The sequence below is a fragment of the Phacochoerus africanus genome, chromosome 4 (genome assembly GCF_016906955.1).
Source record: "Phacochoerus africanus isolate WHEZ1 chromosome 4, ROS_Pafr_v1, whole genome shotgun sequence".
Taxonomy (NCBI): domain Eukaryota; kingdom Metazoa; phylum Chordata; class Mammalia; order Artiodactyla; family Suidae; genus Phacochoerus; species Phacochoerus africanus.
Window position 1 is genome coordinate 48108986 of NC_062547.1, and position 17030 is coordinate 48126015.

Here is a 17030-nt window from a genome sequence, read left to right on the forward strand (position 1 = left end):
CAAAAGGAGAACTTCAGAGCTGAAAGCGACCCACCCAGTAAGAAACACTGTCCTGAAAACCCACTCTTCTTCGGAGCATCTCTAAAATAAAAACACTTACTTCAAAATTCTCTTATGCTGCACCACCACAAAGCTCAAATGTAGCTGAAGAAGTCGATGGATTTCAACTCTGAGTTCAAACAGGGGAGAGTGCCGAAGAAGCTTAGGATGACAACCTTAGACTGCAAACTCTCAGCTGCTCACAGCTTTGAAACAAAACAACATGAAAACCCACACAAAAACTCTCCCGATATTTAGAGCCAAATACTCTAGCATGCCATAAACTATGTCAGAAGAGGGAAGACCCCAAACTCCCCTGATTTCAGAAGTATTCAGTAATTGCGATACAAGGGGATCAAAATTGGTGTTGGTCCAAAAGCCCAACCCTGAAACAGTAAATGCTTAGGGTGGACCTGAAGCATTTGATTGTATTACCTTCACCAACTAGAAAATAAAATATGTCACTGATATCGTTCAAACATGACTTGGGCTCTAATTTAAATACCACAGGGTAATCTGCGGCTTCTACAGATAAAATAAGAAAAAGTGCCACGCAGCTGTAAGAGATTACTCCAGTCATCGGTCGGTCCCCAATAGCCCAGCAGCACAGTCTAAGTCTGTCAAAGGGCAGTAGGCTTACAATACACTTTTCTTGCCGAGTTCAGAAGTAGGACATTAGCACTCTGCAGTTCCAGTCACTGAACTTGAAACAGGAAGCTGGAATGCCCGCAGTTACTAACAGAAAGGTGGGCTCTGATTTTCCTTCAAGTCTACAGAGCCCAACACTTGTTCCGGCCTGTATCCTTCAGTCTTTGGGGAAAAAGAGCCCCCAAGAGTGTTACCCCTCAACAGACCCAACCTCTAAGAACTACCTTCACTCCGCAATATTTTTCCGTCCTTTCACAGTCTCTCTATAAGAAACAAGATAAAGTGCCTAAAAATACAAGCTTCAAAGTGTTATCTACCTCCTGTCTGTATGCGATCCTGGTCACTTTAAATACATGGGATCAGAGTCACAGTTATTTGCACCAACATTTTGAGTGATGAGACACCACGATTTTCATTTGCAGGCAGTATAATTACATTCACAATTAAACACATAATAAGGCGAGAGATTAGAGAGAAGAGTAATCCCACAGATGCACAAACTATTGTCTGACTGCCATGGATGACAGATCAATCCATTTCTGAAGCAAGAAACCTTAAAATACCATAAATGGCACAGCTCATTCCTTCAAAGACCTGTCTAACATTTGGGATCTGCATTCTCTAACTGTCCACGTTACACATTTTTCTACTGAAAATGTGACAACAGATATGATCTAGACCCTCACTGATAAGACTACAAGCATATTCCTCCAAATCTTCCCATTAAGAAATGCCCTCATAAGAGGGCATTTCTTAATGCAGTCCTATGTTGTCAGAGTCAGCAAAATTCAAAATTATTTATAAATGACTGAAACTCAAGCAGCAAAAAACCTGAACTTTTTTTTTCCTTATGGCTTGCCTGACTTTTTTCTTAAAAAAAAAAAAAAAAAGTGGGGTTACCAGTGCCTAAAGTAAGTATATGAATATATAATTCTTGCCATATAAAGCAAAAGAAAGGGAGAAAGGCAGAGGGGAAGGGAGGAGGAAGCAGACTCCCCAGGCTGCCCCTCTTGCGCCCTCCCTGCCTCCCGTGTGCGCTCGGACCCCACAGGCCCTTATATATAATTAGTTTGCTGCTGGGGCCTAGGCACACTCAGTACCACAATGCAAAGAAGCACCTCTTGGTGAGAAATTCAGCTCAGTCCGGCTCAAACTAAGCTAGCATGCCCTCCTCCTTTAAATTAAATTTCATTAAGTATATGCCATGGTAAGTCCTGGTTTATGTTTTGGGGGAAAAAAAGAAAAACAAAACAAAACAAAAAAACCTTCAATAACCTTTCTCAGTCATGTTCCCTGGATGGAGTTCTATTTGTTACTTTAGAAAAGGTTACACAGAGGAGAAATCTACACAAAAATTCTTTAATATTTTTTTACTCTTACTGTCAGGGCAAATTGTCACATTAGTTTTGTTTCAAAGTTGAAGAAAGAGGAAAGAAAGAAAAGGAAGAAAGGAAGAGGTGGTCTGATATTCTCCTAAAACTGCAAATGAAATAATACTTATCATTAAAGTAAAAATAAAATGGTCTGCATTGGCACCTTTACACCATCGGCAAGAACCAGTAATGGATACAGCTTATCAGTTCATTTTTTACAACAAGAGCAAATAAAAGAATTGTAAATTCTGTTTAAAACCTGAAACCTGAGAGTCTAACAGAGAGTTGCACATACAAAGAAATACTAAACAAAAATAACTGTGACCATTTATGGGAATAATGAGATTAGAAAAATAAGCCTTTCCCCAAAAAACAATCAACAATTCAAAACCTCACTGCTGACAAAGGTTCAGCTAATCCATTTGTCTTTCCTGAGTCACTTTGTAATTAGTTCTACTATTTCCTTCTAAAAAGGAAAGATTCTTACCAAAGTTGGATCTAAGTTTGGCCCTTACAGGCATTCAGATATGTTTGGGCTCAAAGATCCTGCTATTTACATAAGGGCACAAACCCAACAGTGAAAGGACAGGCTGACGTCTGTTCCCCAACCACTACTTCACAGTACCCTGGCAGAGACCCCCCCCCTCCCCCCCGCCAGTTTGAGACACCAGCCAAGATTCACTGCAAGCAGCAGAGAAGGGAGCCCACTCCCTGCTCTGACAATGAATCCAGACTGCGTCTTCCTGTAGGAATCTATTCAGGGAACCACCTGCAGGTACCCACCACACAAGTGATCAGACCACCTAAACTTCCAGAAAAAAATCAGGATGAAGGGTGGAGAAGAAAAAAACATGTCGATGTCCTGAGCTGACACTTTGCAATGTCTGCAGCATTTTTAATACAAATATTTTTTGAACTGTTTTGAAATCCGATAGGTTTTGCAGACCTTTCTGTCCCAGGACCTGGGCTTCCTCCAAGGCACTGTTTTTAAAACACGGCCTTTTACATTACCCGCTCCTGGAACATCATCTGTCTCTAAGTTTCCAGTGCTCACTGAGGTCAATTTTCATTTCTGCAAATCACAGGCAGCCACTTGCTTCTGAGACGTTAACAAGCCTCCTGAGAAATGCTGGTGGCTGGTATTTCATTGTTCCATAAATATTTTTATACAGTGACACCATTCAACTTTAAATAAATCTTTAAAAAGAAAGAATTAAAAAGCAAAAGAAAATAGTGATCTGGATTTTATTTATTTTCGTAGGGAAAATAAGGAAGGTGTGAGCCCTCCATTGTTTTCAACTCATTTAAAATGCTTTTTCGGTTTTTAAAAAACACAAACATTTTAAAAGAAAAAAAAGGAAACTCATACAAGTTGAACTTTCTTTAAAGCGGGCCTCTGGACTTCTGAACAAAACAAATGTTGCTGCTACGAACAAAGACTAGAAGTGCACCCTGATTTTCTCCCCTCCTGGGGAATCATTTCTCTTCCAATAAACAAACAAATCCCCCAGTATTTCCTACCAAAGGGAAGTTTTCCAAGGAGAGTCTCCTCCAGGGTTTGGTGGTAACTGCGACTCAGTCTTTTTTGGACACAATGTTTCTGCTGACTCCTGAAAATTTTCCACTTGAATGTGCAATGAAGCAGCGGCGGCGGTAGCAACAGTCCTGGAGAAGCGGCAAAGACGACCGTGCCTCCTTTCATCTTTGAGAAGGAACGAAACCTCCTCCAGCAGCGCAAGTCGGCTCAGACCCCGGGCGGGCCTCGGGGGCCCCGGCGCCTGGGGCGGCCAGGGGAGACGCGGTGGGGGGAGTTGGGCCGGCTTGGGGCTCCCAGGCGGCGCCGGCGGCTCTCCCCGCCCGCGCTCGCTCCGAACTTCTGACTTCTCCCAGAAGAACGTGGAAACTGCCCGAGGGTGTGTGCGTGTGCGCGCGGGCTGGCGGACAGGCGCGAGAGGGGGGCGCGGGGGGCGCGGCGCGGCCGCCCCGGCGCCTCCCGGGCCGCTGGCGGGGCCGCCTGTTGCCGCGCGGGTTCCTCAGCGCGCGGCCCAACTTGGCGTCCCGGCAACTCGCGCCGCGGCGCCGAGCCGCTCACCTTGAAGGGGCGCGGGGAGGAAGGCGCGGGGGCCCGGCCCCAGCCCTCCGCGTGCCCGCTCACCCGCCGCACACAAAGCAGAGCCCCGAGAGAAAGAGCGGCCCGAGCCGGACGCCGCCGTCCCCCCGCCCCGACGCCCGGCGCACCCCCCGCACCCAGCATCAGCCCCGCGCGCCAACTTACCTCGGCGAAGAGAGCCGCCGCAGCGCCCGGCGAGTCCGGGGCAAACTTCGGCGCCGCTTCCCTCGCTTTCAGCTCGGAGCCCGGCTCCCTCCCCGGCTCCCAGTCCCCGGGCTGGGCCACCCCACCCCTGTTAGCACTGCTCCTGCCCGGGGGCCGGCTGGGCGTACGGGGCTGCTGCCCGCGGCTCCGGGCAAAGGTGGACGGGGTGGGGGGGCTTCACTGCATGGCCTGTCCCCGGACGCGGCCGCCCCGGGCCCGGGCCCCGCCGCGCGGACTGGCCCGCAGGGTGGAAGCGAGTCTGCAAAGTGCTTGGTGGGCGCCCGCGGCGGGCGGCGGGGCCGCGGCGGCGGCTGCAGAGGCTCGGCTCGGCTCGGGCAGCGCGGCAAGGCGCGAGCGATGCTAAGAATGTTCGGAATGAGGACAGGAATGAAATGAACGCCAGGACCGAACTCGCTCCGGAGGGGTGGGGCCTCGGTGACGTCATGCGGCCTGCCGCCCGGGGCCGGGGGCGGGGCCTGCCGCCGCCGGTGACGTCATGGGGATTCGGGGCGGGCCCGGCTCCGCCGCCTAGCCGTTGGGGCGCGGGCTCCCCCCGGAGGAGCGGCGGGGCGGAGTCTCGCGCCCACGGGGGAGCCGGGCGCGCGCGGGAGCCGCCCTGCCCCCTCCGGGAGCGGGCTCCGGGCTTTGTCCCGAGCTGGGCGGGGCGGACTGGGGGAGGGCGCCTTGGCTGTGCCTGCGCTGCGCGGAAAACTGTGGAAACCTAGGTTCCCTCCGTGGGGCGGGCGATGAGGTTCGAGCTGCGCTCGAAGCTCCTGCAGTGCCTCAGTTTCCCTCTACCGGGACGCGGAAGGTTGGGCTGTTGCCTACAGCGCTCCTGGTCTCGCGGAAGTCTGCAAGGATGGGGAAGAGAAGTTTCTCTACTGGAAATTTACGTTGTTCTCTATCACAGTGGACGCCTTCCCGGGGCCGGATTCCCAGCCTGCAATTGCTTTCCCTCTTTTTCACTTTATAAAAGTTCAGGGCTCTCGCTCAAGTCGAAGTCAGCCCTACTGTTGAGAAGAGAAACCTTTAGCATAGCCGGGGGGAAAAGATAATTGCCGGGTTTGTAATAATCCTGCCCCGCTAACACGGTCTCCTCCAAGTCGCTCAAGAAATCAAGTTCACTAATCCCTGCGAATTGTGCTTTTCGAAAGCAATGAGTCAGGTAAAAAAATCCCTAACTTTTTAATGCTGCATCCTGCACCTTCACGTCACTTTTTTTTTCTTTTTCTTTTTCTTTTTTTTTTCTTTTTGCTTTGTGGGTAAACTTCGCTTACACCTAGACTAACTTTAACTGTATCTTTGGAGGTAGTGACAGTAAAGTGACATAGTAGACACTGTGGGTAAATCAGAAAGCAACTAGGTTTGGAGTAATTGTAACTGGCAGTTTCACTTAGATCCAAGTAGCAAAGCGATCCCTGTGCTGTTAACCCCTTTCCTTGGGGCATTTTGCTCTCCTTTCCAGTTGGGGCCCCACGATCCATAATGCCGCCTTTTTTCAGCCTCCTGTTTTGTGTGACCCAGGAATCCCCTAAATATGAAGGAAATGGAATGTGATGGCACGTTTTCTACAAAGCATAGCTTTAACTAATGCATTTTAATTGAAATTTGTGTTGAAAAAATTGAATATTTACATGCAGTTGTAAAAAAAATGATGCAGAGAAATCTTTTGTTCACCTTGCCTATTTCTCACCAATGGTAATGTCCTAACTATAATATCACAGTCAGGATATTGACATTGATACAATCCACCACATCTTATTCAAATTTCCCAAGTGTTATTTGTACTCATTTGTGTGCACCTGTATTTCGTTTTATACAATTTCCTCACCTGTATTAGGTATCCACCACCACAGTCAGTACCGATGTGTTTTAACTCATTTCCGATAATAAGGTGATACAATGAGGCTTACAATAATGATGAGCTCCCTTAACTCTGGTTTTTGGAAATTTGTTAGGAAAACACCAAATTTGGTATTAAAACTGTACTAGGCATATCTCTCCTAAATATGTCAGCTAGGATCTGATGACAGTGTCAGGCAGTAGGGTTTCTAAACTACTGTTTATTAGCCCAGTACACCTGTGTGCCTTTCAAATACTAGCTCTCATCTCACAGCCACCTGGCAATGCAAGGTCTCCCAATCCTTACTGAATTAAGGAAAAATTCTTTGGCCTGGGATTCAGCTCTTCTGACATACTGCGACTGCCTGACCGGAAGTTTCTCCAGTTTCACCCATCTACATGCATTTTTTTGAGACTCATATCAAAAACCTTTTCGTCCATAAAGACTGCTTGCATAGATTTCCTCCCTAGGACCTTCAAAACTCCTTGCTCCAGACACTTGTATCATATTAGTTTCCAGCTTGGGGTGGAGGGGGTGCCCCATATCTGAGCCTCTAGAAAGTGGACTGGGTATCATTTAGCTAAGTGTACACTGCCCAGGACCTACACATAAATAGCAGTCACTTTCATGGTCTCTCCACCCTACCTTCCACATGTTCTCATTATTTTTAGCCACTCATTGATCAGTGCAGAGGAGCTAAGGATTTAGGGCCCAGGAGCTCTTCATCCCCAGTATCTGAAGGCAGGAAAAGTAGTTGCCACCTGCTAAAATGATGGCAACTACCATGTTCTACACTAATACTTAACCCTTGGTATTTTGCATTTGCCATCTCAGTTTATCCTCATGGCACCCAGACAAGGCAGCAATTTAGCGATTATTAGCTAAATTTATACAGGGGAGGAAATGGGGTAGAGGGAGGTTATACGACTTGCTTGCAGTCCCACTATCAGCAAAGTATAGAGCCAGAGCCTGAATAACTTCTGACTTCAGCCCATGTTCATAACTCCTCTACTGCTCGCAAAACTGAAATGGTATATGTCAAAACAATAGAATAATGTTCTGAGTACTTCCTATGTATTACCTCATTTAATCCCTGTAGTCACCCTATGAGGTAGGTGTTTTTATTTATTCTCTTTTTATAAATGAGCAAAATGAGAGACAAAGAGGTGAAATAATGTACAGCTAGAAAGTACAAAGTGAGGATTCAAACTTAGGCAGTCCAGCTCCATATTTCATGCTCTTAACCTTCCACTCAACAGCTCAAAGGCAGTAGAATACTGAACACAAAGGATCAACCACCTGCAGAGAATGACCCACCCTAAAATGTAACAATTATATGTATCACCTATGATAAAAGAATTTGTTACCTTTAGGTTTTACCTTTGAAGAATCTAACTGGTAAGGTATGAGAGAAACAGGGATCCACTTAGTGGTAACAATTCTGCTGAGGCAGAAACTCTGAGTAGCCTGAAAATAAAAAGGAAAGTCACTGAATTAGAATTTACCCTAAGCAAGCACCCGGCTCGGGAAGATATTGCTATGGAAGAAAAGTAAAAATGTATGATTAATGGTAATGATACAATTTGTCTCATTTCTAATGACATTGACCCGCTATTCTTATAGGAGTGTAAATTTGTACAACTTTGTTGGAGAAGTTTGGTATCAGCTATTAGAGTTGAAGTTATACATACTCTATGAGCCAGAAGTTCCCCTTAGGAATACAGCCAAGAGAAACTCAGGTACGTGTGCACCAGGACACATGTATAAGAATGTTCTTGGGGCATTTTTGTAATAACCTCAAACAAGAAACAACCCAAATGTCCACTAATAGTAGAAAGGATAAATGAATCGTGATATAATCATACAATGGAATACTATACAAGGTTGAAATGAATGAAGTTCAGCTATATGCAACAACATGGATAAATGCTAAAAATGTAATATTGAGTGAAGTGTGAAATGAAAGAATCCATGCAGTACAATTGTGTTTACATAAAGTTCAAAAATAAGCAAAATTTAACAGCATTGATTAGAGGTATAAAATTATGTAACAGAACTAGAAGTGGGGGACTAGATAGAAGAACATGAAGTATTTACCAATAAATCTGGGGTAGCAGTTATCGCTGATGATATGATGTTGGGACAAAGAGAGAAAAGATGGGAAAGGAGGCTTCTGGAGTACAGCAATGTTACATTATTGTCTGGTTACGTGGATATTTATTACAATGATTTATTAAGCTATGTATTTATTTTAAGCACTTTTTCTACTTATCTGTTGCATTTCATAATTTGGTTCAAGTTTTATTGAGAAATAATTGACATGCATCCCTGTGTAGGTTTAAGGCACACAGCATGATGATTTGACTTATATAAATAGGTTCAGCTAACATCCATCTTCTCCTATAGATAGAATAAACAGAAAAGAAAGAAGGAAGCAATTTTTTCCTTGTGATAACTCCTAGGATTTGCTCTTTTAGTGTTCTTTCCTTTATAACATACAGTAGTGTTAGCTATACTACATTCCTAATGTTATGTTACATTTCTAATATTTATCTCATTACTGAAAGTTTGTACCTTTTGATCACTTTCCTGTCATTTCCTACAATTTTGGTAGCCACAATTCTGATCTCTTTTTCTATGGCTATTGAGTTCATTTGTTTGTTTAAGATTCCACATATAAGTGAGATCACATAGTATTTGTCTTTCTCTGTGTGACATATTTCACTTAGCATAATTCCTTCAGCCTTCATTCACATTGTAACAAATGGTAGAATTTCCACTTTTATGGCTGCATGATAGTCCTCTGTGTGTATATCACAACCTCTTGATCTGTTCATCCACTGATGGACTCTTAGTTTGTTTCCATGTCTTGGCTATTATAAATAATGCTGTTGTGAACATGGGGGTGCAGATAACGTTTCAAGTTAGTGTTTTTGATTCCTTGAGATGTATTGCCAGAAGTGGAATTGCTGGGTCATATGGTAGTTCTATGTTTAATTTTTTGATGATCCTCCATACCATTTTCTATGGTGTTTATATCAATTTACAATCCCACCAACAGTGCACAGGTTTCCCTATTCTCCACAGCCATGCCAGTATTTGTTTTCTCTTATCTTTTAGATTGTGCACATTCTGACAGACATGAAGTGAGATCTCATTGTGGCTTTAATTTGCAGCTCCCTAAGACTAATGACATTGAGGATCTTTTCGTGTACCTGTGGTCTCGAGCGAAGGGTCTGTTCAGGTCCTTTGCTCATTTGGTTAATTGGGTTATTTGGGTTGTTGCTATTGAGTTATGAGTTTTTTGTGTATTTTAAATATCTACTCCTTAGACATATGGTTTGCAAATATTTTTTCCCATTCTATATTTTATCTTTTCACTTTATTGATGGTTTCTCTTGCTGTGAAGAAACTTCTTAGTTTGATGTATGTAGTTCCAGCTGTTTATTTTTAATTTTGCTGTGTGTATTTTAGGTGTCATACCCAAAAAATCAATACCAAGACCCATGTGAAGGACCGCTCTTCCTATGTTTTCTTCTAGGAGTTTCATGGTTTCAGGTCTTAAATTTAAGTCATTAACCCATTTTAAGTTAATTTAAATGGGTGGTATATGGGTTCATTTTTATTACTTTACCTGTGAATATCTAATTATCCCAACGACACTGAAAGATGTCTTTTCTGTACTGAGTATTCTTGGCTCCCTTATCAAATATTGGTGATCATATATGCTTGATTGTATTTCTGAGCTCTAGGTTCTCTTCTACTGGTTTATTTGTCTGTTTTTATGCCAATACTGTATCGTTTTCAAGCCCATAGCCGCACAGTATAGCTTGATACCTCCTGCGTTGTTCTTCTCTATCAGGATTTCTTTGGCCGATTTGAAGTCTTGTGGTTTCATATAAATTTTAGGTGTTTTTTTTTTCTTTCTATTTTTATTAAAAAAAATGTGCCATTGGCATCTCGGTAGCGGTTGCATTGAATTTATACATGGCTTTTGGTGGTATTATTAACATTTTAACAATGTTAATTCTTCCAATTGATGTACATGGGATACCTTTCCATTTATTTGTATCTTTGCTTTCTTTGCTCAAGGTGTTATAGTTTTCAGAGTAAAGATCTCTCACTCTCTTACCTAAATTTATTTGTTAATATTTTATTTACAAATGCTATTGTAAATGGAATCAATTTGTTTCCTTTTCAGAAAATTCATTAATAGTGTATAGAAACACTACTGATTATTGTATGCTAATTTTATATCCCGCTACTTTACTGAATTTGTTACATAGATCTAACAGTTTTTCGATTGAGCCTTTAGGATTATCTATATATAAAATCATGTCATTTGCAAATAGAGACAATTTTACTTCTTCGGTTCCAATTCTAATACCATTTACTTTTTTCTTGCCTGATTGCTCTAGCTAGGACTTCTACCAATATACTGAATAGGAGCGATGAGAGTGGGCACTCTTGTGTCTTCTTTCTGATCTTGGAGAAAAATCTTTCAATCTTTAACCTTTGAAAATGATGTTACCCAGGGGTTTGTCATATATGGCCTTTATTATGTTAAGATGTATTCTTTCTATGCTTAATGTATTAGGAGTATTTATCATGAATGGATGTTGAAATTTGTCAAATGCTTTTCCTGAATATATTGAGATGATCATATAATTCCTTTATTCTATGAATGTGATGTATCACATTGATTTGCCTCTGTTGAGTCATCATTGCATCCCAGGGTTAAATCCCATTCATCATGGTATATGGTGCTGCTGAATTCAGTTTCTGCAATTTTATAGAAAAATTTTGTATCAGTGTTCACCAGGGATATTGGCCTATAGTTTTCTAGTAGTGTCCTTTTCTAGCTTTGGTATCATGATAATAATGGCTAGTAAAATGAGTTTGGGAGTGCTTCCTACTATTTGACTTTTTTTCGTTTTATAAAGTTTTATTGAAGTATAGTCGATTTACAATGTTGTATTAATTTCTGCTACACCATAAAGTGATTCAATTATACTTATACACATATCCATTCTTTTTTAGATTTTTTTCCATATAGGTTATCAATATTGAGTAGAGTTACCTGTACTATACAGCAGGTCCCCATTCAACATCAATTCCTTATGTAATAGTGTGCATATGCCAGTCCCAAACCCCCAATCCACCCCTACCCCTTACCTTTCCCCTTTGGTAACCATAAGTCTTTTTTCCAAGTCTATAAGTCTATTTCTGTTTTGTAAATAAGTTCATTTGTTTATTTTATTTTTTAAAGCCACACCTGTGGCATATGGATGTTCCCAGGCTGAGGATTGAGTTGGAGTTACAGCTGCTGTCCTACACCACAGCCACAGCAATACTGGGATCCAAGCCACACCTGCGACCTACACCACAGCTTGTGGCAATGCTGGATCCTCAACCCACTGAGTGCCAGACGCTGAACCTGCATCCTTACAGATACTATGTCGTGTTCTTAATCTTCTGAACCATGACAGGAACTTCTGTATTTTTTTTTTAGAGTCCACATAAAAATGATATTATATAGTATTTGTCTTTCTGTTTGACTTACTTCACTTAGTATGATGATCTCTATGTCCATTCATGTTGCTGCAAATGGCATTATTTCAGTCTTTTTAATGGCTGAGTAATATTCCATAGCATATATATACCACATCATCTTTATCCATTCCTCTGTCAATGGACATTTATGTTGTTTCCATGTCTTGGCTATAGTAAATAGTACTACAGTGAACATTGGGTGCATGTATTTTCGAATTATGGTTTTCTCCAGATAGATGTTCAGGAGTGGGTTTGCTGGATCATATGATAGTTCTATATTTAGTTGAGGAACCTCCATACTGTTCTTGATAGTGGTTGCACCAGCTTACATGCCCACCAACAGTGTAAGAGGGTGCCCTTTTCTCCATACCCTCTCCAGCATTTATTGTTTGTAGACTTTGGGATGATGGCCATTCTGACCAAAGGGAGGTGATACCTCATTGTAGTTTTGATTTGCATTTCTCAAATAATTAGTAATGATGATCATCTTTTCATCCATCTGTCTTCTTTGGAGAAATGTCTGTTTAAATCTTCTGCCCATTTTTTGATTGGGTTGATTGTTTTTTTTAATATTGAGCTACATAAGTTGTTTGTATATTTTGAAGATCAATCCTTTATCGGTCACTTTGCAAATATTTTCTCCCATCCCATGGGTTGTATTTTTATTTTGTTTATGATTTCCCTTGCTGTGCAAAAGATTTTAAGTTTAATTAGATATGATTTGTTTATTTTTCTTTTTATTTTCATTACTCTAACGTGGATTAAAAAATATATTGCTGCAATTTATGTCAGAGCATGTTCTGACTATGTTTTCCTCTAAGAGTTTTGTACATTTAGATCTGTAAGCCATTTTGAGTTTATTTTTGTGCATGGTGTTAAAGAATGTTCAAATTTCATTCTTTTATTTGGAGCTATGCAGTTTTCCCAGAACCACTTATTGAAGAGACTCTTTTCTTCATTGTATATTCTTGCCTTCTTTATCACAGAGTAGTTGACCATAGGTCTGTGGGTTTATTTCTGGACTTTCTATCTGGTTCTGTTGATCTTTATTTCTGTTTTGGTGCCAGTACCATATTGTTTTGATGACTGTAGCTTTGTAGCATAGTCTTAAGCCAGGAAGCCTGCTTCCTCCAGTTTCACTTTTCTATCTCAAGATGGTTTTGGCTCTCTTTGATTTTGTTGGAAGAGTTTGAGAACTGGTGTCATCTTTAAATGTTTGGTAAAAATTTACTACTGAAGCCATCTGTTCCTGGGCTTTTCATTATTTGGAGATTTTTGATTTCTGATTCAATCTCCTTTCTAGCAGTTGGTCTTTAGGTTTTCTATTTTTTCCTGATTCAGTTTAAGTTAGTTATATATTTCTAAGAATCTTTACATTTTTTTCTAGGTTGTCTAGTTTGTTGGTATTTAGTTGTTTATAGTAGCTGTCTGTGATCCTTTGAATTTCTGTGGTATCAATTGTAATGTTTTCTTTTTCAGCTATAATTTTGTTGACTTGGGTCCTTTCTCTTTTTTCCTTGGTTAGTCTAGCTGAGGGTTTGTCAATTTTGTTTATCTACTCAAAGAACCAACTCTTAGTTTGGTTAATCATTTCTATTATTTTTCTGTTCTCTGTTTCATTTATTTCCAATCTAATCTTTATGGTTTTCTTTCTTCTACTAACTTTGGGTTCAGATTTGTTCCTCTTTTACTGGTTCCTTAAAGTAAAGAGTTAGGTTGTTTATTTGGGATCATTCTTGCTTTTTCATGTAAGTGTTTATTTCTATGAATTTCTTCTTAAAACTGCTTTTGCTGCATTTCACAAGTTCTGATGTGTTGATTTCCCATTTTTTTTTTCTCAAGAAACTTTTTTATTTCCCCTTTAATTTCTTCTTTGATCCACTTGTTCTGGAGAGTGTTTAATTTCTGATGGTTATGAATTGTCCAGTTTTTCTTCTGTTACTGATTTCTTTTTTTTTTTTTAATTTTCCCACTGTACAGCAGGGGATCAAGTTATCCTTACATGTGTACATTACAATTACATTTTTTTCCCCAGCCTTTGTTCTGTTGCAACATGAGTATCTAGACAAAGTTCTCAATGCTACTCAGCAGGATCTCCTTGTAAATCTATTCTAAGTTGTGTCTGATAAGCCCAAGCTCCCAATCCCTCCCACTCCCTCCCCCTCCCATCAGGCAGCCACAAGTCTCTTCTCCAAGTCCATGATTTTCTTTTCTGAGATGTTCATTTGTGCTGGATATTAGATTCCAGTTATAAGTGATATCATATGGTATTTGTCTTTGTCTTTCTGGCCCATTTCACTCAGGATGAGATTCTCTAGTTCCATCCATGTTGCTGCAAATGGCATTATGTCATTCCTTTTTATGGCTGAGTAGTATTCCATTGTGTATATATACCACCTCTTCCGAATCCAATCCTCTGTCGATGGACATTTGGGTTGTTTCCACGTCCTGGCTATTGTGAATAGGGCTGCAATGAACATGCGGGTGCACGTGCCTCTTTTAAGTAGAGTTTTGTCCGGATAGATGCCCAAGAGTGGGATTGCAGGGTCATATGGAAGTTCTATGTATAGATTTCTAAGGTATCTCCAAACTGTTCTCCATAGTGGCTGTACCAGTTGACATTCCCACCAGCAGTGCAGGAGGGTTCCCTTTTCTCCACACCCCCTCTAGCACTTGTTATTTGTGGATTTATTAATGATGGCCATTCTGACTGGTGTGAGGTGATATCTCATGGTAGTTTAGATTTGCATTTCTCTTATAGTCAGCGATGTTGAGCATTTTTTCATGTGTTTGTTGGCCATCTGTATATCTTCTTTGGAGAAATGTCTATTCAGGTCTTTTGCCCATTTTTCCATTGCTTGATTGGCTTTTTTGCTGCTGGGTTGTATAAGTTGTTTATATATTCTAGAGATTAAGCCCTTGTCGGTTGCATCATTTGAAACTATTTTCTCCCATTCTGTAAGTTGTCTTTTTGTTTTCTTTTGGGTTTCCTTTGCTGTGCAAAAGCTTTTCAGTTTGATGAGGTCCCATGGGTTTATGTTTGCTCTGATTTCGATTGCTTTGGGAGACTGACCTGAGAAAATATTCATGAGGTTGATGTCCGAGAGTGTTTTGCCTATGTTTTCTTCTAGGAGTTTGATGGTGTCCTGTCGTATATGTAAGTCTTTCAGTTATTTGGAGTTTATTTTTGTGCATGGTGTGAGGGTGTGTTCTAGTTTCATTGCTTTGCATGCAGCTGTCCAGGTTTCCCAGCAATGCTTGCTGAATAGATTTTCTTTTTCCCATTTGATGTTCTTGCCTCCCTTGTCAAAGATTAATTGACCATAGGTGTCAGGGTTTATTTCCGGATTCTCTATTCTGTTCCATGGGTCTGTCTGTCTGTTTTGATACCAGTACCACACTGTTTTGATGACTGTGGCTTTGTAGTATTTCTTGAAGTCTGGGAGAGTTATGCCTCCTGCTTGTTTTTTGTTTCTCAGGATTGCTTTTGCGATTCTGGGTCTTTTGTGGTTCCATATAAATGTTTGGATTGTTTGTTCTAGTTCTGTGAAAAATGTCATGGGTAATTTGATAGGGATTGCATTTAATCTGTAGATTGCTTTGGGTAGTGTTACTGATTTCTAGTTTCATGAGATTATGGTCAGAGAAGATACTCAGTATGATTCAGTCTTCTTAAATCAGCTAAGACTTGTTTTATGGCCTACCATATGATCTACCCTAGAAAATGTTCCAAATGCACTTGAGAAGAAAATATTCTGCTATTGTTTTACAGGATATTCTGTACATACCTGTTACGTCTGTTTGGTTCAAATAGTTTCCTTATGTATTCTCTGGATGATCTATCCATTGTTGAGAGTGGGGTATTAAAGTCCCCAACTATTATTGTATTACTGTTTATTTCTCCTTTTAGTTCTGTTAGTTTTTGCTTTATATATTTAGTGGTTGTATAAATAATTTCAATTGTTATATCTTCCTCATGTATTGCCTCCCTACCCCCTTTTTATTGGCCACACACAGCATGTGAAAGTTCTTGGACCAGTGATTGAACCCACACCACAGCAGAGCCCAGCAGTGACAACACCACAACACCAGATCCTTAATCCTCTGAGCCATCAAGGGAACTCCCCTTTTATCATTATATAATGACCTTCTTTGTATCTTTTCACTATTTTTAGTTTTAAGCCAATTTTGACTGATATAAGTATAGCTATCCCTGCTTTCTTTAGTTACCATTTACTTGAAATGTCTTTTTCTACCCCTTCATTCTTGGTTTATGTGTATCTTTAAGGCTAAAGTGAGTCTCTTACAGGCAGCATATTGTTGGATCATGGTTTGTTTTTTATTGATTTATCCATTCTAAATCTTTTTTAAAAATTAATCTATATATATGTAAAGTATTTACTGATAAGGGCTTATTATTACCATTTTTTAAATTGTTTTCTGGATGTTTTATAGATCTGTTGTTCCTGGTTTTTTTAAGCTGGTGTGGGTTTTTCGGGGTTTTGATGTCTTTTGGTATCAGGATGCTTTAATTTCTTTATCATGTGCTTTTGTGTAATTACTAGAAGATTTTCCCTTGTAGATACCATGAGGCTTATATAAAATCTCTCTCTCTCTTTTTTTTTTTTTGGCTGTGCCTGTAGCATGTGGAAATTCCCAGGCAAGGATAGAACCCACACCACAGCAGTGACCCAAGCTGCCATAGTGACAGCACTGGATCCTTAACCCACTGCACCATAAGGGAGCTCCGAAATAATCTTAAACTTATTACACTGTATTTTAAACTGATAACAACCTAGCCTCAATAGAATTTATAAACTTTTGCACATTTTAGGTTTTTGCTGTTTCAGTTTACATATTTTCAATATTATGTAGCTAATAACAAATTATTGTAATTATGGCATTTAAAAAATTATAGTTGATTTAAGATGTGCTAATTTATACTGTACAGCAAATTGACATATATATATATATATATATATATATATATATATATTCACTTTTTAAAATATTATTTTCCATCATGTTCTATCCCAGGCAGTTCGAACCTTGTTGTTTATCCATTCTAAATATAATAATTTGCATCTACTAACCCCAAACTTCTAGTCCATGTCACTCCCTCCCTCCTTCCCCTTGACAGCCACAAGTCTATTCTCTATGAGTCTGTTTCTGTTTTATAGACAGGTTCATTTGTGCCATATTTTAGATTCCACATATAAACAATATCATATAGCATTTTTCCTTTTCTTTCTGACTTACT

General features: G+C 40.5%; 1 protein-coding gene and 1 long non-coding RNA gene across 5 annotated transcripts in view; one reads left to right on the forward strand and one right to left on the reverse strand.

The window, feature by feature from the left end:
• TEAD1 (TEA domain transcription factor 1) overlaps nt 1-4592 on the reverse strand; it is a 274411-nt gene extending 269819 nt beyond the window's left edge. Inside the window, exons 1-2 of one of the 3 annotated variants that reach the window (XM_047776265.1) lie at nt 4336-4592; nt 3582-3725 (exon numbers count right to left, since the gene is read on the reverse strand). The gene's annotated coding sequence lies outside the window, so the exon portion shown is untranslated. The remainder of the gene's footprint in view (nt 1-3581; nt 3726-4335) is intronic. The other 2 variants (XM_047776264.1, XM_047776266.1) reach the window with 2 other exon arrangements.
• A 401-nt stretch (nt 4593-4993) lies between these two features.
• The window catches only part of LOC125125367 (uncharacterized), a 95936-nt gene continuing 83899 nt past the window's right edge, over nt 4994-17030 (forward strand). For both annotated transcript variants that reach the window (XR_007134411.1, XR_007134412.1), the window contains exons 1-2: nt 4994-5539; nt 7841-7956. This is a non-coding gene — a long non-coding RNA (uncharacterized LOC125125367). The remainder of the gene's footprint in view (nt 5540-7840; nt 7957-17030) is intronic.